The sequence below is a fragment of the Callithrix jacchus genome, chromosome 20 (genome assembly GCF_049354715.1).
Source record: "Callithrix jacchus isolate 240 chromosome 20, calJac240_pri, whole genome shotgun sequence".
Taxonomy (NCBI): Eukaryota; Metazoa; Chordata; class Mammalia; order Primates; family Cebidae; genus Callithrix; species Callithrix jacchus.
In genome coordinates, this window is record NC_133521.1 from 25,984,281 (window position 1) to 26,008,789 (window position 24,509).

Sequence of the window (24,509 nt, forward strand, 5' to 3'; positions counted from 1 at the left end):
TCCTGTATTGATTCCGGGAGGTTGATCGTTTCTGCTCTCAGCAAGAGCTTGAGGGCAGAAAAAAGGAGCTTGGGGCGCATGCAATGGGCATCACAGGCCCTTCCTCCTGCAGGGTAGCGTGATCAGTTGTAGCCCAGCTGGGGAGGGGTGGGGCTGTTTAGCCCAGGGCTGACACTGGCCTGTCCTAGTTACTCTTGTTGGCAATGAGTATGAGCCCTTTGAACTGTGCCCTTCTCTGTGCTTTTCCAAATGAAGAACTTGAGGAGACAAAGAGACCTGTTCTTGGGACCAAGCAGTGTGTCCTTTCTTAGGAGAAGGTAGTGAAGTCTTGGTCAGCAACAAGGAAAGGAAGGGGTTAGATGTTTCAGTTTCCAGCATGATTTCTTGGGAAGCCCTTTTTACCCTGAGACCAGTTCTGCTATTTACTTCCTGCCTTTGAAGTCCAGACTCAAGACAGTATGCAGACAAAGGAAAAAACTCACTCCCCCCTTTCAAATTTTTGGATGAGGAGTCCCCTCTGGAGCAAGCTGTCCAGGCCCTTCTGTTGTGGCAACTGTTACCCCCAAAATCTGCAGGGTGGGGTTGGAGTGGGGTAAGGAGCACATTCAATTAAAGTGGGGCCAGGTTTCCAGCATCAGTGTAGAGGAGGTGGTACCCAAGGTCAGCTTTGACCTGAAAGCAGCAAAAGCTGTGTTCCCTCCACCAGCCACTAATGTACTCCCCTCTTCTCTCTACACCCCATCCCTTCACCGAAGTTTCTCTTTCTCTCCAGTAATGAATAGGATAACATGCAGGCCTAGGCAAAGCCCACCACGGTGCCTCTCTGAGAATATTTGGTGCAGATGCTTTCTACCTCACCCCCACCCCGTCATGCTTTATTGACTGCAATGCTGGGGCCTTGGATTGTGATTCTGTGGTGAGAATCAATTTCATAGATGTCAATAAACTAAGAGGAGGATTAATTTAGACTCCAAAGCTGAGTATGACAGCTATTTTGGGTCAAGTCCACATTTCATTCCTGAATGGACTCTGGCTTACCCATCCTTTCCCCGGGGCTGGCTCCTTACCCTTCTTTCTGAGTTCAGCACACTGAGTTTGGCTATGTGCCTATGAAGAATCCCTGGGCTAATTTCCAGTCTTGGGGACTTCCCCCTCCCCCTGCCCTATCACCCCACTGTTTATTATAAAAGCCAAAAATCATTGAAGAGAATTTAGAAACACATCATGCAGAATCACGCCACTCTCATAGCAACAAATCCTGTTTGGCCTTCCTCTTGTTTGGGTTCATGCATGTGATGGCTGAACCGGGACACTCTCTTTATGGTCTATTTATTCAATTAATGTTAGATCCATCTCCATGTGGCCTTTGAGTCTTCGAGAGCATCATTTCCAGTGGCTGCAGAATGTCGTATCAAGCAGATAGACATGCACTATTTAATCATTTGCCTTCTGTGCACATTGTTGCTGGAAGCCAGGTCATCTGACCTGATTTTGGCCCCTAATGCATATTTGCCAGTCCCAGTGCAGGAAGTGGGGGCAAATTCAGATATATTTCTTCATGAAACGTTTAGGAACTGTTAGCTAAAGGCAAGGCAGCATACCAGTGATAGGACAGGGTTTAAGGGAGTAAGAAAATGTGGCCCTCGATACCAAGTTACTTGCAATTATAACTGAGGCAAAGAGCCAGACCACCGAGTCTCACATAATAAAGGGGGCTGCCAAGTCCCAGGGAAGTTATGACATGCCTGGTTCTGAGAAAACAGGCTCTCAGCTAATTGGAACTCGTCTTGTAGACATTAGTGCATGTCCTTTAATTTGTTACTAATGATAAGACAATAAGGTTTGGGACTAATTTACTTAAAAATAAAAGTGAAGAGCCTAGGGACTTTTCCTGTATTAGCTTCAGTTGCAGTCAGAATCAGTGCCTTCAGGTGTTTCTTGAGTGAGAGGAGAAGAGATGTGGAGTTAAGGCTGTCCTGCTGGCAATTGAATCAGACCTGGGAGTTTTTCCCACATGACTCTCGTTTATAATGTGCCTGGGACAGGAATGGGGAGCTGAAAACCTATGTTTGACATGAGAATAATAATAACTGCTCTGTTTACTGAACTCGTACTGCAAGACTGTTCTAGACACTTTATTTAAGAAACAGGATTTTGGCCAGGTGTGGTAGCTCACACCTGTAAATCCAACACTTTGGGAGGTGGAGACAGGCGGATCATTCAGGTCAGGAGTTTGAGACCAGTCTGGTCAACAAGGTGAAACCTTGTCTCCACTAAAAATACAAAAATCAGCCAGGTATAGTAGTAGGCACCTGTAATCCCAGCTACTTGGAAGGCTGGGGCAGGAGAATGACTTGAACCCAGGAGGCAGAGGTCACAGTGAGCTGAGATCATACCACTGCACTCCAGCCTGGGCAAAAGAGCAAGACTCTGTCTCAAAAAGAAAAACCAATAAAACAAACGAAAAATTAGCTGGGTATGGTGGTACAGGCCTGTAATCCCAACTACTCTGGAGGCTGAGGCACAGGAATCACTTGAACCCGGAAGGCGGAGGTTGCACTGAGCTGGGTGGCACAGCAAGACTCTGTCTCAAAAAAAAAAGAAAAAGAAAAAAGAAAAGAAACAGAAACAGAAACAGGATTTTCTTTACAATAATCCTTTATGGTAGGTATTATTTTCTTCACCATTAAAAAGAGGAGATTGCAAATTACAAAAGTTACATGACTTGTTAGAGGATTCACTTCTTACTTCTTCTCCAAAACCAGATAGCTGCTAGTTTTTCATGAAACCATCTTTCCAGAGTGGTCTCATGCATGTTTGCCTTTTAAAATAAAATGGTAACTGGATAGCAATTCAGACCTAGGATTCTTATATAAGAGAAATTATATGTAATAATTTTAGAAAGCTCTCTTAAAGTAATTTACTTTCCAATGATAGTATGTACTTAGAGCTGAAATTGATAAGAATGTGTTTATAAAAAGTACTTATTTTTGTCCTTTTCAAAAGAGACAATACCTTGTAGTTATAAAAGCCTTTAAATTAACATACCACATCAGTGGGCTAAAAATCTCATCTCATCCTTGTTTTACTGGTAAATTAAAAACTTCAGGAAACTTAGACTTTCTGCTCTGCCCTGAGAAGTAAGGAGACCAGACCAGAAACCACTGACCAGCAAATCTCAGTGGGTGCAGAGTCTTTTTGTTGGCTAGATGTATGAGGTGGGCAGAAGAAAATTTGAGGGTCCAGAGTGAGCATTCCAAGTGCCAGGGCACCCTGGGTCTGGTTTTAAAAATTCGGCTTTTTCTTTTTTCTCTTTTTTTTTGAGACAGGGTTACCCAGCCTGGAGTGCAGTGGTACAATCAGGGTTCACTACAGCCTCAACCTCCCAGGCTCAAATTATCCTCTCACCTCAGCCTCCAGAGTAGCTGGGACTACAGGTGTGTGCCACCATGCCCAGCTAATGTTTTTGATTCTGGTAGAGATGGGGGTCTCACTACATTGCCCAGGTTGGTCTTGAACTCCTGGGCTCAAATGACTCTCCTGCCTTGGCTTCCTAAAGTGCTGGATTACAGGCATGAGCCACCGTGCCCGGCTGTTATTTTTCTTGATTACTACAACAAGCATAATTCATAATCATGTAAGTCAGAGAGAGCCATTGGTTTTATTTTTGGATGGCATAGAGTGGGCCATACCCAAGATAATTATTTATTCTGAGTCTTTCCTAAGAACCTTCCACTACATCTGACTTTGGATGTTTAAATGCTCTCATCATCAGCCTTTGTGGCATCCCTTACTCACACTCAATCCCTCTGCCCCACCCTCATGTGCTCAGAGGGGCTGACTGCAGGCACATTTACCTGTATCTACCATTCCTCCCTCACATGTCTGGGGTGATTTCCATTCAGCAGGCTGTTGTACACCCTTGATGGTCTGCGTTGAGTTTGGGGCTAGAAATGAATTCAGGAGTCCTTAGCACATAAAGGGGAGCTGCGTCTCTGTACAAGAGTGGGTGATGTCACCAGGGCACAGCAGATGTGGCATGCAAGGAGACTGAGTTATGTCTTGGGGCAACCACGTCTGAGCTGCCAGTGGAGGATGGAAGGATGGAAAAGGCAAGACAGGAGGAGTGGGAGCGAAGTTAGGAGAATGCAGTGCCCTGAGGCAAACAGAAGATTTCAAGTAGACAATGACCTAGGAGGACCTGGAGAAGCAAAGGTGTGGGGCCTCCTGGGATTCCTGTCTGCTGCCCTTCCTTGTTAAATTTTACCCAAACCCCATGAATAGGTCTCAAATCTTGGAAATCTTAAGCCCTGTGCTGTGAAAATGAGTCTTACTCTTTTTTTTTTTTCAGTTCATTTTTTAAGGTCATATTTGATCATTAAAGAACACAGGAAGAAAAAGAGAAAAAAAGAAAAATTAAAAATGCCTAAATTTCAACCTTTCTAAACATACCAAATGTTAACATTTTGGTCTGGTTTTTTTTTTCCCCCCACTGGCTTTTCAGTGGTTTAGAATTTTGAAAGCTGCTATTATAATTATATTGTGTACATAAATGTGTACTAAATTTAACGCGTATTGCAGGCATCAATTTATGGCTTTTAAAACATGGCAAACATCATTCAGACTAGTACAAAGTTCAGTACCCACCTTTTAATGAAATTTTCATTATATTATTCCTTTCTGTTGTTATATATGTTTTGGTTATTTGATGTCAGGTACTAAGAATGTAAATTTATGCTCACAACTGTCATTTGGCCAGCTTCTTATATTTCTAACGGCAACACATTTTGCCTCATGTATTTCGATGCTAAAGTACTGAGTGTACAAATGTTCAGAACAGTTATGCTTTCACAATTGCTCCTAGGAATATAAAATTACCCTTTTTATCCTGCTTGACACTGCTTATTGCCTTAAATTGTGCTTTGTCTGATATAGCCACTCACGCTTTTTCTTTTGTTTGCATTTACCTGGGATAGCTTTGCCTACCCTGGAGCCATTTAATTTTAGGTGAGTCTTCTGTGTTAATTTAATCTAGAACCTTTGTCTTCTAACAAGGGAATGTTAAATGCTTACATTTATCGTCATAACCATTCCAGGTGGCCCCCTGTCATCTCGTTTTGTGTTTTCTGCATTTCCTTTCTTTTCTGACTTTTGAGCCATAGCCGATGATTTCTTTTCTTTTGCAGTGATTTAGAAGGGAGACATCTTGTTTCTCACTCCACTGATCCATGTTCTATTGCCTCCAAGGAATGTTTGAATTTGACTCTGTTCAGTTTCTAAGCAGCTCTGCTTCTCTCAGCCTGCCCTTCTCATCTCCTTCGGTGGAGGCGACATCCTCTCTAGAGTGGTTTTAAAGGCCCTATCCTATGTTGATTTCTCTTTGTTTGCTAGCTCTAGGAAGGGAGTCCTGCATGCCTGGAGAAGAATAGTGGCATGCCACTCCTGAGAGGTGCCCCAGTGCTTCCTGTAAGATGAAGGAATTTTCCAGGCCACAGGGTTGGCGATGGTGGGTGGGAGGCATGGCAGAAAGTGTCATCACTTCCACCTGTGTGTAAAAGCCCTTCTCAGGCTCCACTGGCCCTTGTTTGAGAAAGGCAGCCCAAGCAGATCGGGTCCCTGCTGGCAGGGATGAGTTCTCTGCAGCAAGAGGATCCTAGGGCTGAGGGACCAGAGGACAGGTTGGGGGAAGGGGACCTGAGCTGGCCCTGGCCTAGACAGGTGGGTCGGGGCCTATTGGCCTCAGCTGTGAAATTTACTGGGGATACAAATTGTTTTAAAAAATCCTTTTAAAGACTTGCAAATGGAATTTCAGTGAAGGCTTTTTCAGTGCCTCCATTCGCCTACTCTCTTAACCAGGTATTGCTCTAATATATTGCATATTAAAACTCTCTATAGAGCAATTAGCAGCTTTAAACAGTTTGTTTAAAATTAAACACTGGTATTTTTTTTTCATTTATTCAAGTACGTTGCTCCCCTGGATCCCCTAACACGGAGGTGCCAGTTCTACTGAGGGCAGTGCCATGCCCACATACAGGGAGGGCTGGGGCCTGGGAAAGGCAGGGTGGGGCTAGCTGGGGTGGGAGGGACATCTTGCCAGGGCTCAAGTTCTCCAGAGGGAGACATGGGCTAAGAAGGGCCTCATCTTCAGGGGAGCCTGAGGGGCAGCAGTGAGATTGGCCTGCTGTCAGCTATCCTCTGCCTGACTAGGACAAGGCTTTCCCAACAGTGGGCTCAGGGACAGGCCACAGGTCAGAAGACCACTGCCGAGAAGGGCGCAGGCAGTGTGTGCAGTGGTTAGTGCCTGGCTACTGGGAGGGTGGGGAAGCCAATGGCACCTCAGGAGATCTAGACCTTTTCTGCTCTACACAAACTCTGCACCCCACAAACAACAAGTTCCTCTGGGACCAGAATCTTAGCTAATCCTCTGTGATCCCTTGGAACATTTCAGCCAGAATCAAGTGGTAGCATCACCAGAGTCCCAACAAACAAGAGCCAAGGAGGTCTCAGGGCAACGACAATGCCAGGCTTGGTCACCGGAGATCAAAGTCATTACTCTAACTTCAATGCTGCTCCACCCACATGGTCAAGATATCCACTGCCAAACTGTCAGAGCACTAGATTAGGAAACTGAAGTCCAGAGACATAGTTGCTATGTCCAAGTTCATGCAATAGAGCAATCTGAATTCCTTATAGCCTCTAAAAGTGTTCCAACACATTGGCTTTTCCCCTTCTATGTGTGTTGATATAAATCCTCTGACTCAGGTGCTACTGTCTGGACCCAACACACAAGAATGTGCATGTGTGTCTGGTATGGGTTCCTCTGGTAGAATTATTCACTCCTCTGTGCTCCCGGTGTTCTCTGCTCCCCTTTCCATAATACCACTTATCTTATCTCACTGCACTGTAATTATCTATCTCTGCCTTCCTTGTAGGACTTGAGTACCAAGCAGGTTCTTTGTGCTTTCCTTTGTACATAGTAGTAGGCACACATGGGTTTTATTAAATGAATGTTGATAAATTCACAACCCTCCACTCACTATATATAGGTTACTATGGCTTGATCTTATTAAATGTGCAATCCCTTTATAATCAATTAATTTAAAATTATATTCTTCTGAAGTTTAACAATGGAAAAACTGTACTGTGCTCTGCATATCATGCCGGTGGGACACAAGGCTGCTTCGACCACACTGCTTCATGGTGCCCCTTATGGCAACATGCTCTAATTGCAGGCAAAGGGTCTCAAGAGCCTGTCTTTCAAATAAAGAATGCAAGGGCAAATCATCTTCATAAACTGTATACAAGCTTCTGAAATACACCAGCCTTTGCCTCCTTTGCTACCCCAGGTTCCACAGACCAGGTCTGCTTAGACCTGATGTGAGATAAGGTTGGCAGTATTTATAAGATCCCAATTTGCCTCACCTATTGGGCTACATTATTCCAGAGGTGTAAGGAAGCACTGAGAAGGGAACGTCATGAAGTGGCCATGTTCATTTGCACATTTTCTACACTACCTCTCTTGTTCTGTTTTAGAACTGACTAACTCCCTGAGAACAGGGACTGTGTCTTATTCACTTCCATCTCTGCAATGTCTGGCACAGGGTTCAACACAGAGTAGGAACCAGGTGTGTGACAAGGTGTGGACACTTGGGCCTGGATGACAAAGTTGCTCTGATGTAGCCGAACAGCCCTACTTTCTGATGCACAGCTGTTCCAAACATCCATGCCTTTATTATTCTCGTTTTTATTTCCCAACTTGATTTTATTTTCCAAAAGTCACCATTCAACCCTGTTGAATTCAGCATGTGTTGACACACACAGTTACTGGGGTCAATGGCCAGATTAGCCCTTAACATTTTGTTTCCAAGTGTTTGTCATTTCTCATTAGTTATATATTTATAATCACTAAGGTCTTATCCCTGGACAACTTTTCAAAATCTTTGTGGCCTTGCTCACCCTTGTACTTTTCTCCCACAACTGTGGAGAGCATCTGAAAATCTAGCATGACTTTTCAAAGAAAACAGTGATCCCTTTCATCCTTTATCATCTTGCACATCAAAACTCCTTTTACTCATGAAGAGACTCTCTCATAGCTGTGAAAGTTACCTCCCCACTGCCTTGTATCCTCCACAGAACTGCAGGTGCCTCTTGGAAGAAGTGCTGCATCTGTGCCCCTCTCCCTTCCTGCCTTTGTTTTCCATTGTCATTAGAAGCGTAGCCATGGAGAGAAATCTGGCGCAGAGTGCGACTGCAGCCATTAGAAAAGACAGACTTTTCTTCTAACCAGCCTAAGGAGGATGGGGTTTGGTTTTCAGCCCTGCAGCCTACAGAGAAATAAGCAGAATGAATTCAAGATGGTAGGTCCAGAAAAATCTCCTTTTGTGAAACAACCTGTCTTGTTTCACAAAAGGAGATTTCCCACCCATGTGGGAGCAAGTGACTGATGGGTAGTACAACCAAAAAGGGCTGTGGGATTTGCAATAACCCCAACTCAGGCCTTCTTAGTAGCCACCTTAGGAGGCAGCTGCTCAGGGGTATCACTGGGAATTATGAACCAAAGGATACTATTGCCTGCCTGGCAGAGCACAGGGAGCAAATATTCTGCCTCCTCTCTCAGAGAGAAAGCCTCTCTTAAACTTTGTGCTTGGGTTTGGGCACTGCAGCTGTTCTTGGCATCTGTGCTTCCTGGCAGTCTTTACTGCATGCCACTTGACACGGGCAGCAATCCTTGTGGCAGACCTACTACCCTTCTCCTGCCCATGGCTTCTCTGAAGACCAAATGAGAGAAAAGGCTATGTAAATTCTTTGAAAACCAAAGAGTACTGGTAGAAATGCTGGATTGTGGTGCTACTTGGCAATACCCTCCAGAAGCTCTGGCTTTGAGACACTTGGTGAGCACGCTTAACACTGCAACCAATTGCCCAGATTCAGTGAGATGCCTCAAACTGAGGGCTTCCGATTTCACACCCCTTTCCTTTCCTGTGAACTTTTTTGGTTCTTCAACCATGTTAGTCTAACATTCAAGGCTTTCTCAACCCTTCTTTCCAAACAATCTATTTTGTAAAAACTCTTCCCCTTTTTGGTGCTCCCAGAACATACCATTGGCATTCCTACCCCTGTTTATTTGATCATAACTTTCCCTTGTCTTCCTTCCCCATCCCACTCAGCCCTCAGAGATCCTCCATATTGTACCCGTGCTTGAAGACCAAGCATAAGACTTCTCCACAAGCTGACCCATAAATCACCTCTCCCTCTTCAAAATAATAGTTATTGGGTTCTTGATGATCTTGAACCAGAGAAGCAGTGATCTCAGCGGTGAAGAACAGGCTCTGCAGTCAGATTGCGTGGGTTGGGGTCCTTGTCCTCTTACTGTCTGTGTGACCTTGAGCAAGTTACTTAAAGTCCCTGAGCATTGCTTTCCTCAGCTATAAAGTAGGAATAATAATGGTATTCTTTTTTTTTTTTTTTTTGAGACGGAGTTTCGCTGCTGTTACCCAGGCTGGAATGCAATGGCGCGATCTCGGCTCACCGCAACCTCCGCCTCCTGGGTTCAGGCAATTCTCCTGCCTCAGCCTCCCGAGTAGCTGGGATTACAGGCATGCGCCACCATGCCCAGCTAATTTTTTGTACTTTTAGTAGAGATGGGGTTTCACCATATTGACCAGGATGGTCTCGATCTCTTGACCTTGTGATTCACCCACCTCGGCCTCCCAAAGTGCTGGGATTACAGGCTTGAGCCACTACGCCCGGCCAATAATGGTATTCTTTTACACAGACAAAGCTAAGCATTTGAATGAGGCTTAGTAAGCATTTTCTTATGTGTTGCCATGTAATTTCCATGACAGCCCAGGAAAAGTTAGTTTTATTGCCCCAGAGGAGAAAGGTGAAAGTTTGGAAAGGTTAAAGCACTTGAGCAAGGCCACAAATTTGGTGGTAAAAATGTGATTCAGGTTCAAGTTTTGTTGGCCTCCACAGCTTTTCCACTGCCATAGCCAACCCACCTTAATCAGGCCTCCTGTGACTACTCTCGTCCCTGTTCCTTGGTTCACTCTGCATATGGGGCTCTCTCCTCTCCCCAGCCAGACCCTGGTCTTCTCCTGGGGAAGGGTTCTCAAAACACCCCACCCTAGCTATACATCATTTGGTATTTGTTGAATGAACAAAAGAATGAATGAGTGGGAAAACGTGCATATTATGACCAGACTGTCTTCAAATAACAGCACTGGTTCTTAGTACTTAGAAGTCAGGGACCTCTCAACAGATCCAGAAGTGAGCCTTCCTCCACCTCAATTCACTCATCACAATTTGAGTCAGGAAATCTGTGTTGCTCTCCTGCTCAAACATTTGAAGGGATCCCCACTTCTCCTGTGGGACTAATCTGAGTATTTTCTTTACAGTTCAACATGCTCTATTAACATAAGTCTTCACTGAGCTTAATATATATTTCTTTGGTCATCTTCTTCCAGAAGGCAAACTTTTGGAAGAAGAGGTGATAGTTGAGAACAGCAATAATATGTGTTCCCTCAGAGCTATGCAGTGAATGGACCCATGGCCTGCTCTAGGAGGCAGGAGAAATGACTCTGGGCTCTGGTTTCTAGATTTATGTTTCCCTCTGTTTTAAAGCAAAGTTACATGTAAACTACTCTAAACACCGAGTACAGAATGTAGAACATGATGGAGAACAATGCCCATTTTGCTACTTGCCTCATTATCCCAGGAAAGAGCCTCATGTGTGTTAATTCAACAGAAAAGGACATGAAAGATTATGTAGACTGTGCCCAAAGTTACTGAGATGCTACATTTTTGGTGTAGACACACTTAATCAGGTGAAACTGTCCTTTCAATCCCCTCAGGGACTGAATGAGGATGGCATGAAGCAGTAGAGTTGTATAAACGGCTCTGAAGATTCTGAACAGCAAATTCTCTCTTTTTAAAAAATTGAATCTGGGAGTCCAAGAGACTTAGGACTCTTGAGTCATCTGGTACAATCATCCTCTTCCTCAACTCATTAGCTGAAGTCAGGACCTGTGCATAATGCAATAGCTCACTGTTGTAGCCCAGGCTAGAATGCAGTGGTGTGATGTTGGCTCACTGCAGCCTCTACCTCCCAAGCTCAGGTGATCCTCCCACCTCAGCCTCCTGAGTAGCGGGGACTACAGGAGCACACCGCCACACCCGGCAAATTTTTTGTATTTTAGTAGAGATGGGGTTTTGCTATGTTTCCCAGGCTGGTCTCCAACTCCTGGACTCAAGAAATCCACCCACCTCGACCTCTCAAAGTGCTGGGATTATAGGTGTGAGCCACTGCTCTTGGCCTGAACTGCAAATTCTCTGTTAAAGATAAAGTTCTCTATTCAAGAATACCTGAAATCCCATTTAGTCACAGCTATCATCTGTTGAGTGCCCACTATGCTCCTGATGTTTTATTTGTATTATCTAATTTAATCCTCACTACAACATGCAATATAGTTGGTACTATCTCCATTTTACTGAAGAGGAAACTGAGACTCAGTGTCTTGACCAAGGCCAGTGAGTGGCAGAGTAGCTTTGACCTTGGGTATGTCTGATTTCTGTCCAGAATTTTTCTCCCAGAGCACAGGGTTGTCGCTCTCCTGAGGAATCTGGGAGTCCAAGCGACTTAGGGCTCTTGAGTCATCTGGTACAATCATCCTCTTCCTCAACTCATTAGCTGAAGTCAGGACCTGTGCATAATGCAGTTAGCTAATTTGTTTTTTCATTGTATGCTTATGTAAATGGCTTGAAATCTTTCCTCAATATCATTATCTGCCAGAAAATAGAGGCCACATACTTAGCAAGTGTTTTCAATCATGTTTTAACTAGTAACAAATCTTTTGCTTGATTTATCTGAAAATCATCTGCTTGCTCTCCTTCCTGTTGCCCTTGTCTTGTAACACTTTATAAGCTTCTTCTGTTAGTAATAACAGTAGTTAATATTAAGTGAACACTCAGCTGGGTGCAGTGGCTCATGCCTGTAAGCCCAGCATTTTGGGAGGCCAAGATGGGTGGATTACCTAAGGTCGGGAGTTTGAGACCAGCTTGACCAACATGGAGAAACCCTGTCTCTACTAAAAATACAAAAAATTAGCAGGCGTGGTGGCACATGCCTGTAATCCCAGCTACTCAGGAGGCTGAGACAGGAGAATCGCTTGAACCCAGGAGGCAGACGTTGTGGTGAGCAGAGATCCCACCATTGCACTCTAGTCTGAGCAAGAAGAGCCAAATTCCATCTCAAAAAAAAAAAAAAAAAGTGAACATTCGCTCTGGACCTGTTAGTCACTGTTTTAAGTGATTTAGCTCAAAACCTAGGAGGCAGGCTTTATTATCACCCTCATTTTGCAGGTGAGGAAACAGAGGCACAACTTGCCAAAGGTTACGCAGCCCAAATAGCAGAGTCAGGATTCAAATCCCAGGCTAACTGACCACAGACCTACTTTGCTAAATGCCTCAGTGTATAAAAAAAATGTCCTCCTAAATGGAAGCAGTCTAGAACACTGGCCAGTAGAATTGTAATGTCAGTTACAAATGCAAACCATATATATAATTAAAAATGTTCTAGTGGCCACATTACAAAATTAAAATTGCAATTTTACAAGTGAAATTAACTTAAATATATTTTACTTAACTCACTATATCTAAAATATTATTTTAACCTGTAGTCAATATTACCATTATTAATGCAACATTCTACATTCTTTTTTATATAAGTTTTCTGAAGGCTGGTGTATGTTTTTATGTTTTATACTTACAGCACATCTTAATTGACACTAGACACATTTCAAGTGCTTATGGCCCGATATTGGACAACAGATATATAGATGGATGTTCTACTTTTCTTATTTTTTCTATTATTTTGTTTCTATTTCAACTGTATTTAAAAATTTTTTTTAATCAAAAAAAATTATTTAGAGTCTTGCTTTGTTGCCCAGGCTAGGGCGCAGTGGTGCAATCATAGCTCATTACAGCCTCGAACTCTTATGTTTGAGCAATACTCCCATCTCAGCCTCCCAAGTAGTTGGGACTACAAGCATTCATCACCATGCCTAGCTAATTAAAAAAAAAATTTTTTTATAGAGATGGGGGTCTCACTATGTTGCCCAGGCTGGTCTTGAACTCCTGACCTCAAGCAAGCCTCCTGCCTCAGCCTCCCAAAGTGTTGGGATTGTAGGCATGAACAAGCGTGTCTGGGCTATTTCAACTTTAAATTTGGGTTTTGCATTGGTATTAAATCAAAGAAGCCTATGTTAATGAAAATGTGCCCTTTGGATAATTAAATGAACAGAGCAACAGTTTAGGAGAGTGGAAAGAACATGCTTTAGGCATTATAAAATCTGGCTTCTAAGCCCCATCTTAGAACCACTAACCAGGGATGTGGCCAGAGCAACCCTCAACTTCCCTTACTCTCTTTCCTCATGTTAAAAAAGACATGATGGGCCGGGCATGGTGGCTCAAGCCTGTAATCCCAGCACTTTGGGAGGCCGAGGCGGGTGGATCACGAGGTCAACAGATCGAGACCATCCTGGTCAACAAGGTGAAACCCCGTCTCTACTAAAAATACAAAAAATTAGCTGGGCATGGTGGCGCGTGCCTGTAATCCCAGCTACTCAGGAGGCTGAGGCAGGAGAATTGCCTGAACCCAGGAGGTGGAGGTTGCGGTGAGCCAAGATCACGCCATTGCACTCCAGCCTGGGTGACAAGAGCGAAACTCCATCTCAAAAGAAAAGACATGATGGTTTATGATTATTAAGGTCCTTTCCATTTCTAAAGCTCTTTCTGCTTACAGCACACATTCTTTCAGGGTTTCTGCATCTGTTTCCTTGTTTCATTCAAGATTTAAGAAAGGACTTATCCCACATTGTGGTTGTGTTCCCTGTGCCCAACTCTGTGCCCGACACATTGTAGGCACAAGAAATGCGTGTTGAATGAATAGAAATCTAGTCCCCCTTTGAGGGCCTCCTGGGCCTTCCAGTTTTTGCCAGAATTATCGTAGCAGTCTTGGCAATTAATTTCACTTTCTCACATTGGCCTAGAATCTTGACATGCTAAGCTTTCTGAGGGGTTATAGCCAGGATTAGAAGCCATTTCCTGATACTGTGTGCGAAGATGATACTCAGCCCTAGGCGTGGCTGCCTAGAGACCCCCACAAATGGTCTCCTTATTACATGCTGTTCTGATGCTGAGGAGAGTTAATTAATGACTCTAAATAAGAAAACAATCAAATCTGTCTGCAGTCATATGAGTCAGAGCAGACCCAGATGGGGTGCCAGGTCCTTGGCTTCCAAGTGCCCTCAGGAAAAGCAATAGCAGCCTTTGCTCCTTTCATCAGAGTTCTGAAGCCCTGGCTTGGAAGGGGAAGGAATCATTCAAAATAGAATGGAGACTCAGCATGATAAGAGGCATTTTTCTTAAAAGGCCAACCCCCTATCTGAGTGTTGTACAGACTGAGGCCGAGGGAGAGGGAAAAAAGCACAAGTTAATTCCTTTCTACCCTTTTTAGACACCCAAACTGAATGGGGAGTTCTCAGAAACTGGCCCCTGTGTGTGGTGCAAGATTGGAGCAGTTGGAACTTCCACTTTAGGAGGACCAGACTTGTGGTCTGAAATCCACCAAACCTCAAACATGCCCACCTTCAGGAGTCTTGCAGCCACATATGGAGGTAGAGCTTATGTTGGGATGGCATAAGGACAGGAATGTGATGCTTCCCTGAGATTGGCTGAGGCCCACACAGTGAAATTTTTATTTAGGTGTTAGAGGCTTTGCTGTGAAAATCTGAGAGTGGGAATAGGTGGAAGGAATCTCTTAACAATATCTGACTATCTTCAGCTTTGGAACAGGATGCTAGGAAATAAAGATAAGCTCTATTTCTTTGGCTCTATGTGTTTTCTTTGTCAAATAATAACAGCTTCCTCATGGTGTTTTTTCCCCTTCCTTTCTTAAAAAGGAAAAACAACAACAGCACTTTGTTGCCATCTACGCTTGGCTTCCTGTGAAAGTTTTCCACTCTACCAAGAAACCTCTGGGCTACTGGTCATTATACTGCCCTTTCCCCATTCTTTGGTAATCAAGTTCAGTTAACAAACCTGGATAAGATGTAAAGTAGGTGGCACTATCCTTGCTGAAATTGAAAAGACTGATTTGGGTCTAAATCCTAGTCAGTCCCCAGTCCCATTCCTCTGGCATTTGGTTATAACCTTACATAGGACAATCCAATAGTTCAATTTTATTTCTATAATAGCAATAGAGAAAAAACAGTGGTAAGGAGGAACTTCCAGAATTTAAGAGATCCAGGATGGGACCTAAATTCTTTCCTTTCTGTGTAATGTTGGGAAAGCCCTTTTCTTCTCAAAGCTTTGTTTCCTCACCTTAAAAGTGGGAATTATGCCACCACCTACCTCATAGGACTGTGAGAATTAAATACATTCTAACATGAAGAGCCTGAGTCAGAAAATGTTTCCTCTTATTAGCTCATAATTCTTTAAACAGAGATTGCTGATGAGTAAAAAGTAATGCAGTAATACCCTCCACAGTTCTGTTTCCTCCTATTCCATCTGTAATCAGCTTTGGGGAAATCCTCACAGAGGCCTTGGCCCTCAGCTCTTGCTTCTGGTCTGCACCCTGAAGTCCTCCCTTCCCAGCAGAGGGAGGTGGGTGAGGCCAGCGCTCCAGAACCTTGGACAGCTCCACTTCCCGGCGATCCAGCCGGCTGTCTCAGGGAGCAGGAGAGTGTTGGGAAATTGTTGGAGAAAGGCTGCATTAGTGCAACGATTTAGGAAGTCCAGGGGCTGCAGTCTCATTTTGCCACTTACATACCAAATCTTAGGGCCTTTTCTTTCTTTCCTATGAACCAAATCTTAGGGCCTTTTCCTTCTTTCCTATGAACTCAAAGAATTGTTTTGAGCCCAAAAAGAACAGAACCACCACCCACATCTTCCTGAATCTGCTGATATTTAATTTGTTTGGCTTCAGTACAAGAATTAAACATTCTTGATTAACTTCAAGTGAAAGTAATAATGTATGAGCATGAGAAAACGTTTTACAAGATGACGATTCAGGTTGAATTAAAAGAAACGTAAAATAATGATATTGCCTGCAGGTGATGTTAAGCACCATTCTGATCAGGATAAGCAGGTGGTTCAATTTATGAGGTAATTTAGCTTTTCACTCTCCGATGCAGAGCACAACACACCATATGCAGTCACCTTTCAAACAGGCAAGGAAGAGATTAAGTCCTATTTTTACTTTATGATACTGAGTCATGTAGTTCAATGCAAATCACATGGATGCCAAAGTAAGAACAATACCAGGTATTAAAATACCTTCTTTCCTTTGGGGAGCTCTAAAGATTTTGTGACTGCATGAAATTCCTTCAGAGTAACTCCAGGAGAAGAGACACATGTCACCAGATAGGCATTTAGGGCTGAACATGTCTCATCTCTCTCCCCCACTTCTGTCATTAGGCCTGGAAGAGCTGTATTTGCAGCTTTTTGCATTTAGTAATAGCCTCCAGATGTCGTCATTTTCTGGGCTACACTGTTTTTGAGGAAAAGAGGGCTTGTCTTTGAAAAATGTTATTGACTAATAATGAGGGAGAGAAGAGGATAAATGTGGAACAGGAAAGAAGGAGAAGAGAGTAGTAGAGGTAGAGGAAGAGACAGGATATGCCTAAACTTGTCTGACTTTTATGAGGTTCTGACCAGTTGAAGATGGGCTTCAAACCCATTTATGAGGACAATGCATGAAAACACTTATCAAGGTTTTTCATGCATTGTCCTCATAAATGGGTTTGAAGCCCATCTTCAACTGGTCAGAAACTTGAACAAAGGCTTTCAAGCCCTCTTTAAACATTTCCATAGAGGTGAAGACAGAAGCAATTCCATGGCTTGAACTAGCTTGAAAGAACTTCAGACAAGGACATCAACTCAAGACTCTAAAGGTAGGAGGGAGCTCCCCAATAGAAAGGTTTGTGATTTTACCTAAAAATGCTCACACCCACTCTAAGCCTCCACACCATGGGGGAATGTTAGTTGTCAGATTGTGTCTAGTATAACTTCTTCCCAGCAGAGGTCGCTGTGGAGACTGGCAGTGGATACTTGTGAGAACTGGACCAGGCAGGCTGGGCTAGATAGATGGTGGCTACACTGTGTGGTAGCTACTCTTCCTGCTGTACCACTGGCCATCATCTGGCCTCTCATCCTAAAGGAAGTAGCTCTCTGTGAAGATTATCTCAAAGCTGCACAGTACACAGTACCTTTGCTATACAAGTGCTGTGAAATCGGAGTCACTTGTTGGGGAGGGCAGGCCTGGGAGGGCCATGCTCTTCCTCTAGGGGTATCACCTTGTAGCATATGTCTGTGTTACCCTTGTGTCCTCTGAGTGTACCTGGTATTTCTGAGACGCCACCTGTGACTGACCAGCAACATCAGCGCCATGCCCTTCCAGACATGGAGGCCAAAGTGACAAAAGTTGCCTTGTACACAGCCTTGCACCCATATCATAAGTGACTCCGTTGATGAGTTCCCTGCCAAACCTCACTTGGAAGCACATGTTGGTGGTGTGGGGGTGGAATTCTGGTCCTTGGGGCAGCCCATTACAGTAGGATAAAGCTTCTTAGAAATGGGAAGGGCAGGGCACTGGTGAGTATGTTAGGGTCAGACCTGAGACCTCAGAAGGGCTGAAGAAGGCTCCTCATACTTGTGAATTCCCCATTTACTGGGACTTAGGCAGGCCAGGCAGCCTAGGCACAAAGCAGCCTGAAGCTGCTTTAAACTCTGAGGGAAGCCACTTGAACCCTAGGTCATTACTGTGGCTTGAGAGTTGAAGATGTGACTACCCTGCTCCCCACCCCCACAACGTCCAAGTCCAGCAGTAATTAAGTGGTTCCCCTACACACACACACACACACACACACACACAGCCAGAAACACAAGCTCTGGCCATGCCACACACATGAACACTGAAGCACACATGGTACATTCACCCAGTCACACACATTCACGCCCACACTCTGACCCACACCATCATCCATGCAAACACTTAAAGACATCCCGCCCCAGAACCAAATTTTACCTAACGTGGCTGATTCGGCATGAGAGGGTCTACTCAGGATGTCCCTCCAGACCCTGGTCTACTCACGCCCCCTGAACCCCAGGCCCTTCACTTAAGGTGGAGCCCCCACCTGTCCCTGTCCTCGTGGTCACAGGTCCTGAAGGCCCCCCCACCCACCCCCGAAGGGGTCCTGGTCACCATCGTGTGTACAGAATCCTGGGTACCTGGCTGGCCTTGGGGTAGGGGGTATGGGAAAACAGAAAGATGTGGAGGCATAGTGCCCTGCCCCGGCTAAGCCGCCTCCTCCCTCGGGATTTTCCATCCCGCTAGGAGACGGTGCGCTTTGTCTCCCGCCCAGCTCCTGGCACGTTTCCGTGGAAGCTGCGGGCGCCGCGCCCGAAGCCCCCCCATCCGCAGCCGCGCCCCCCGCCCAGCCCGCGGCGCAGGCCTGCCAGTGCGGCAACCGCCGCTTTGTCCTCTCGAGGATGCCTGGGCGGAGCGCGAAAGCCCAGTGCCTGCGAACAGCCACCGCGCGTCCTGGATGCAGGTCCCCAAGGCTCGGTTTGGGGCGCGCGCTGCATCGGAGCGAAGCAGCCCCTAAAGATTCGCGAGTGCGAGGTTGAGGGTAGCGCCTGCCTGGAAATCTAGAGTGCTGGAGGAGAGACCCGCCCCGTCCCGCCCTGCACGTGCCCGTCTAGGGTTGGCCCCCAGCTGCAGCACCGAGCCTCGGTCCCCGGGGCGTGGTGGGCTAGGGAGGACTGTCTCGACTTAGAGCCCCAGGCCTGGATCCAGGTAGGGAGGACCTGGGAGATAAGGCCCGGGTGGCGAAAGGTGGGAGGGGTCTCTCGGCCCCTCGTGCATCTACCCACACCACCTCCCACACCCAGGCCACCCCAACCCTAGGCGCGGGCCCAAGCGCGGGGGATTCCGCGTGTCAGTGCTTTCCTACACTCGCGACTCTGAGCAGATAGGGAGCGGGTCTCCCGGCCTTTCCCTGCCACATCCCAATTCCACCCCCGACCAATAACCTAGGAGGGTCCAAGTGGGAGGGGTAAGAGTCCTCTGTCTCATCCACAACCTAGATCCTCCTCTTTACAAAACCCTAGGGCCTGGACAGGAGGGGTCCTGGGGAGGAGGGCGATTGTGGAGGAAGGGGGCCGGGGAAGGGTCTTCCCTCCATTCCAAGCAGCCCTTCCTTAATAACCCTGGGAGGGTCTGGGCTGGGGGAGCGGTCAGCGGTCTCATCCATCACCATCAGACTCCTTTGTAACCTCGAGCAGCCGAAGTGTTGCGGGGAGGGGTCCCCCTGCCTCCAGTCCCCTCATCCCTTAACACCCCCTCCCGTCCTCAGTAATCCGAGCAGCCCGGTCGCCAGGCACAGAGGGAGGGAGGGTCCAAGCCTCCTCGCTCTCCCAGGAGAGATGGGGTGGGGGTGTCCCCCAGCCCTCGCCCCTCATACTCAAGAGCCTTCTCCATGATAAAACAAAAACTAACCCAAGCTGCTCCGACCTCCAGCGCCGGGCCAAGGGAGGCCCCGAGTCAGTCGGCGGTTGTCCCGGACCCACGGTCCTGAGTAGCGAGAACACATCCCGTCAACTCCCCGAGCCCCTCACACCTTGGTTCGCCCCCTCCCCAAGAAAACAAAAGCGAATGCAGCAGCACCAACCTCTGAAGGCGGGCGGGAGGGCGGTCAGCGTCCGGCAGCGCACCCTGCTCCTCCCGGCTCCTCGCAGCCCGGGCTACCGGCCTCGGATCTGAAGCGGCTGCAGCTGCCGCGGCTCTCGCGACTCTCGCGTCCGGAGCCTCCCTCAGACTCAGCACCTGGTGCGGCGAACAGCTCCGCGCTTCATTCCTCTGACCCCACCTCCCTCGTGCCGCCGAAGCCAATGGTGACCCGGGCCCCGCCCAGGAGGCTGTCCATTGGGGTGTCGTTCCATCTCCCTCCGGCCCCTCCCTCTGGTTCCTGGGTCTCTCCTTCAAGACCACATCCCCAAGAGACTGCCGGAGTTTCGCACAGGCTTCTGGGACTTGTAGTTCTTTAAGGACGCGGAGTGGGCTCACGCCGCGGGCAGGCAAACAGAGCGGGACTGCATTTCCCAGGGTGCACTGAAGACACAGAGGCGCGGAGCAGGGCGGGAGGACGGTTTCCATAGCAAAGACTACCCGCCGGGGATGGCTGGCGGAGAAGTAGGGCAGGCTGCAGGACCCTCGAAGGATCGTGTGAGACCCCGGGCAACCTCTTGGGAGGCAATTTCGAGGAGAAAACGTCGATTTCTGCCTCGGGACCCTGGGCCTCAGTTGTACTATTTTGGAAGAAGGGCAAAGAGCTGTGCCCCCGACCACACCCGTCGGTGATGGGCAAGCCGCTTTGGTTCCTGCCCAGCAAAGGTGAGGGAGGATGCAGGAGACTCTCCCACCGCATTCAGAACTGTATTCCTTTATTTTTGTCTCGACCTTGTCATAGAGGAGCGCTTCACTTTTGGTTATCTCTTGGGCCACCAGGGCCTTCCTATCTCCGTCTTCCCATCGCGAGTCCTGGCCTCCTTCACACCATCCCTGGATACAGCGGCGTCTCCCCCAGCGCAGCAGGAGGGCGCTTCACATGTCCCCGGAACTAAGCCCACTCTCCCCAGCATGGCTGTAAAGGCCCTTCAAGATCCGGACTCCACCTTTTTGCAACACTCTTAACTTCTTTGGAAGCTACTTACTTGGGCCCCTCCACCCTGCCCTCAGCTAACTCCTCAGAAAGCCCTAGCCTAGACACCGCCTGTTTGGGAAGACTTCCTAGATGCTGGGCTCTCTGTTGAGTGCCCCACCCTGTGTTTGAGCAGCACCCTCTACTTCCCCTATTCTACTTGCATGTTCATGTACTTGTCTTCTTTATAAGATCTACAAAGGCGGAGCTATGTCTGTATTATTCATACTTACAATCCAGTGTCTATAGCATCTGGCACATAGTAGACACTCACTAGCTATCGAGATATAAATATAGATATTTGTTGAACTGAAAATGAATTGGGCCAGGCACGGCAGCTCCCGCCTGTAATCTCAGCACTTTGGAAGGCCGAAGAGGGCGGATCACCTAAGGCCAGGAGTTCGAGACCAGCCTGGCTAACATGGTGAAAGCTGTCTCTACTAAAAATACAAAAAATTAGCTAGGCGTGGTGGTGTGTGCTGGTAATCCCAGCTATTCAGGAGACTGAGGCGGGAGAATCGCTTGAAGTTGCAGTGAGCGGAGATTGTACCACTGCACTCCAGCCTGGGTAACAGAGGGAGACCCTGTCTTAAAGAGAAAGAAAAAGGATAAAATTGAAAAAAATAAAGGAGCCTCATTCACATACACCTCCAAAATTCTGATTTCCTAAACTTGGGCATTTCTCATTGCTGGAAGTGTTCAATTACAGGGATGCCACCCCCTTGAAGAAATGTTTATTTGTACAGAGGGTTGGGATTTTACTTGAAGGCTTTGAGTACTCTTTAATCCTATGATGCTAGAGATTGATGGACTCATGCCTATTATTCCTGTCAGTTCTCCCTGAAATGTCATCAATTCTTCATGTTCCTCTATTTCTAGTTGTTGGCCCAACTCCTTTCTGTGCCTAAATGCCCTACCTCCCACTCCTTTTCTGAAAAAGATTTGCTCTGTCAGTTATGAAGTACAGATGTCCTAAGATTCCTGCTCTTTATTCCTTCCTTCCTCTTTGTTTTCTTTCTTTTCTCTTTTTTTTCTTTCTTATTGGACAATGCCAAGTGTATGATAAAATATATTGTTTGCCAAGAAGAATGATGGCAAGGAAAACCTAGCCACCCCCCTCCCCAAGCGGAAAACTACTTGGGGCATTCTAAAGTAGCAAAACAGTATATATGTATCATACACAGATTGAAACAATTCTTTAACCACGGGATATGTGACCCTGCCCCCATGGCTTCCTCGTGGGGAATACTTGCTAGTTGGTCCTTGATCAGTGGTAGGCAGGCACCAGCTGCCTATCTAGTTTATCTTGGTTCTATGAGAAAACACAGAACACCTGTTTGTTAATAATATTCACCTGCTCAGAGAGAATAAATACGTGGGTCAGAATTTGCCCGAGGCCCTCAGTCTGGAATGTTGTCAGCCTCTGAGGCTCTCAGCTGGAAAGGTTGTTCCCACTTTGCTGTCCTATCTGGGTGTTTGCTCCTTAATTCCTTCAGTGCTGCCTGGGTTGGGGGTCTCTATGGCAGAGCTGGTCTCGGTATTCCCTGCCTTCCTCCCTCCCACCGTTTTTTCCCCCCTTTCTTCCTTCTTTCCTTGTGTTTCTGTCTTTTTTCTTTGTCTTTTCTGTTGTCTTTCTTCTTTTTTTTTTGAGATGGAGTTTCATTCTTGTTGCCCAGGCCATAGGTGCAATGGTACGATCACAGCTCATTGCAACTTATGCCTTCCAGGCCTGCCTCAGCCTCCGAAAGTGTGGGATTACAGGCATGATCCACCATGCCTGGCCTCCTGCTCTTCTTTCAACCCTCTGCTCAGCATCTTGGGCCTCATTGGTGATGAGGTGCCTTGTAGGTAGCATCTTTCCTGAATATTTCTCTACTAAATATTCTGGTGTTGGCTAGATGGTCTAGTTCATCTACACATTTCATTTATCACCTTCTCCAGATGTTTTTTGTTTATGTCAGCCAATACATTCTAGGGAGAATGCCTTAATATATGGGAATAATTAACTCGTGGCCAAGAAGGAAGTAACCAAGGGGATGTTTGCTATGAACCTAATTCAAACCAAAGAGACAGAGCCTGAGAGAAAGCAACTCTGTCATCCTTGAGTTGGTAACATCCAGGAAGGGAAGGCTAGGGTGGGGGAGTGAGTAAAACAGATGGCATTTAGGGAAGAACCAACAGGACTTTAAGAGTCATGGCAGAGGGGATTTGATCCTGGCTAAACCATCAGGGAAGGCAGTTGGAGCTGGATGAACAGATGGGGCCTTATTACTGAAGAGAAAACTGTAAGGAGGCAGGGGGAAGTCAGATGTGTGCTAAAGCAGAGTGCCTCATTCAGTGGATGCACTGAGAGCAGAGGCTGATGGAAAAGTGGATCAAGGGAGGACGATGCCCCAGGTGGGCATCAGCAGACTATCAGCTGAGTATCGCAGAGGGATACCAAAGAAGTCCACCTGGAGTCAGAGCTGAAACCCTTCGGAGGTTAGTTTACCCCTTCAGAAGTAGTGTACCACCATCCATCTACCACTGGAATCCAATTTCAGTTTTAGCAAATTATTATAAATTGGAAAAAGTTAGGGTTCCACAATTCTGTTAGCACTCAGAGACTATAACAACGTTTGCCCAGCCAAGTAGAGTTAGAAAACCTGGATCCTAATCCTGACTTTGCCTCTGATTAGATGTGTGACCCTGGACTGAACCTGTTTCTTCAGTTGTAAAATGCTGTTTATTGGTGTTAGGTAGCAGCTAATAAGGGTGGAGGTGGGGTGTGGTGGTTAACACCTGTGATCTCAGCAACTGGACAGGCCAAGGCAGGAGGACTGCTTGAGACCAGCCTGGGCTACATAGTGAGACTCTGCCTCTACCAAAAATTTACAAAAATTAACATTGTGCAGTGGTGCATGCCTGTAGTCCCAGCTACTCGGGAGGTTGGGGTGGGAGGATTGCTTGATCCCGGGAGTTCAAGGCTACAGTGAACTATGATCAATCACACCACTGCATTCTAGTAGCCTAAGTGATAGAGCAAGACCCTGTCTCATAAAAAAAGAATTTTTTTTAAATGGTGGAGGTAGGGAAATTCAAAGCTACTTACTAGCTGTGTGACTTTGCCTAAACTACCTTCTTGGATTTGTAGTCTGTTTATTTGAAAATACCATAAGGGATAAATGAGGTACTTTATGTAAAATACTTTATAAATATTAAGCACTTACCAAATATTAGTCTGTTTTCACATTATTCTTTTTGGATTACCAGAAATTGGTTTGACTATGAATAAACAGGCAGGAGGTAATTTCTTGGGTAATCTGAGTTTGAATCCCCTTCTCTCCCTTACTAATGGTATGACTTTGCTTAGATTATTTAATATTTAATTGTTCTAGGTCTCAGTTTTCTCATTAGTGAAATTAAAATGATGTTTTCCACAGAATTGTGAGGGTCCAATGAAATAAAAGGCCTGACTCATATGAGAAAATGCTCAATATATTTGTTTTGTCATTTTTAAGGGGTGGTTTTAGGGCACAGAACCCTAAAGGAATGAATGGAATTGCAAATGCTTAGAAGCTAGAGTTGTGAAAGATTTCAGGGGAGCACTGTGCTAGGCTTCTCCCTTCTTCATGGGAAAGAAAAGATCTCAGTGAAGTTCCATGGGTCTTCTCAGTAAGTAAAGAGAAGATTAACTAGAATGCTGAATCTCAGACACTGAGGGGTTAGAGTGATTGACCAGGGCTGGGTCCTGAAGAGCTTGGTATTCTG

At 46.1% G+C, this 24,509-nt stretch overlaps 1 protein-coding gene across 2 annotated transcripts in view; it reads right to left on the bottom strand.

Annotated features, from left to right (window-relative positions):
• The window catches only part of SMPD3 (sphingomyelin phosphodiesterase 3), a 92,002-nt gene extending 72,119 nt beyond the window's left edge, over nt 1-19,883 (bottom strand). For both annotated transcript variants that reach the window (XM_035282304.3, XM_002761096.6), the window contains exon 1: nt 19,731-19,883. The gene's annotated coding sequence lies outside the window, so the exon portion shown is untranslated. The remainder of the gene's footprint in view (nt 1-19,730) is intronic.
• Between the last annotated feature and the right edge of the window lie 4,626 nt (nt 19,884-24,509).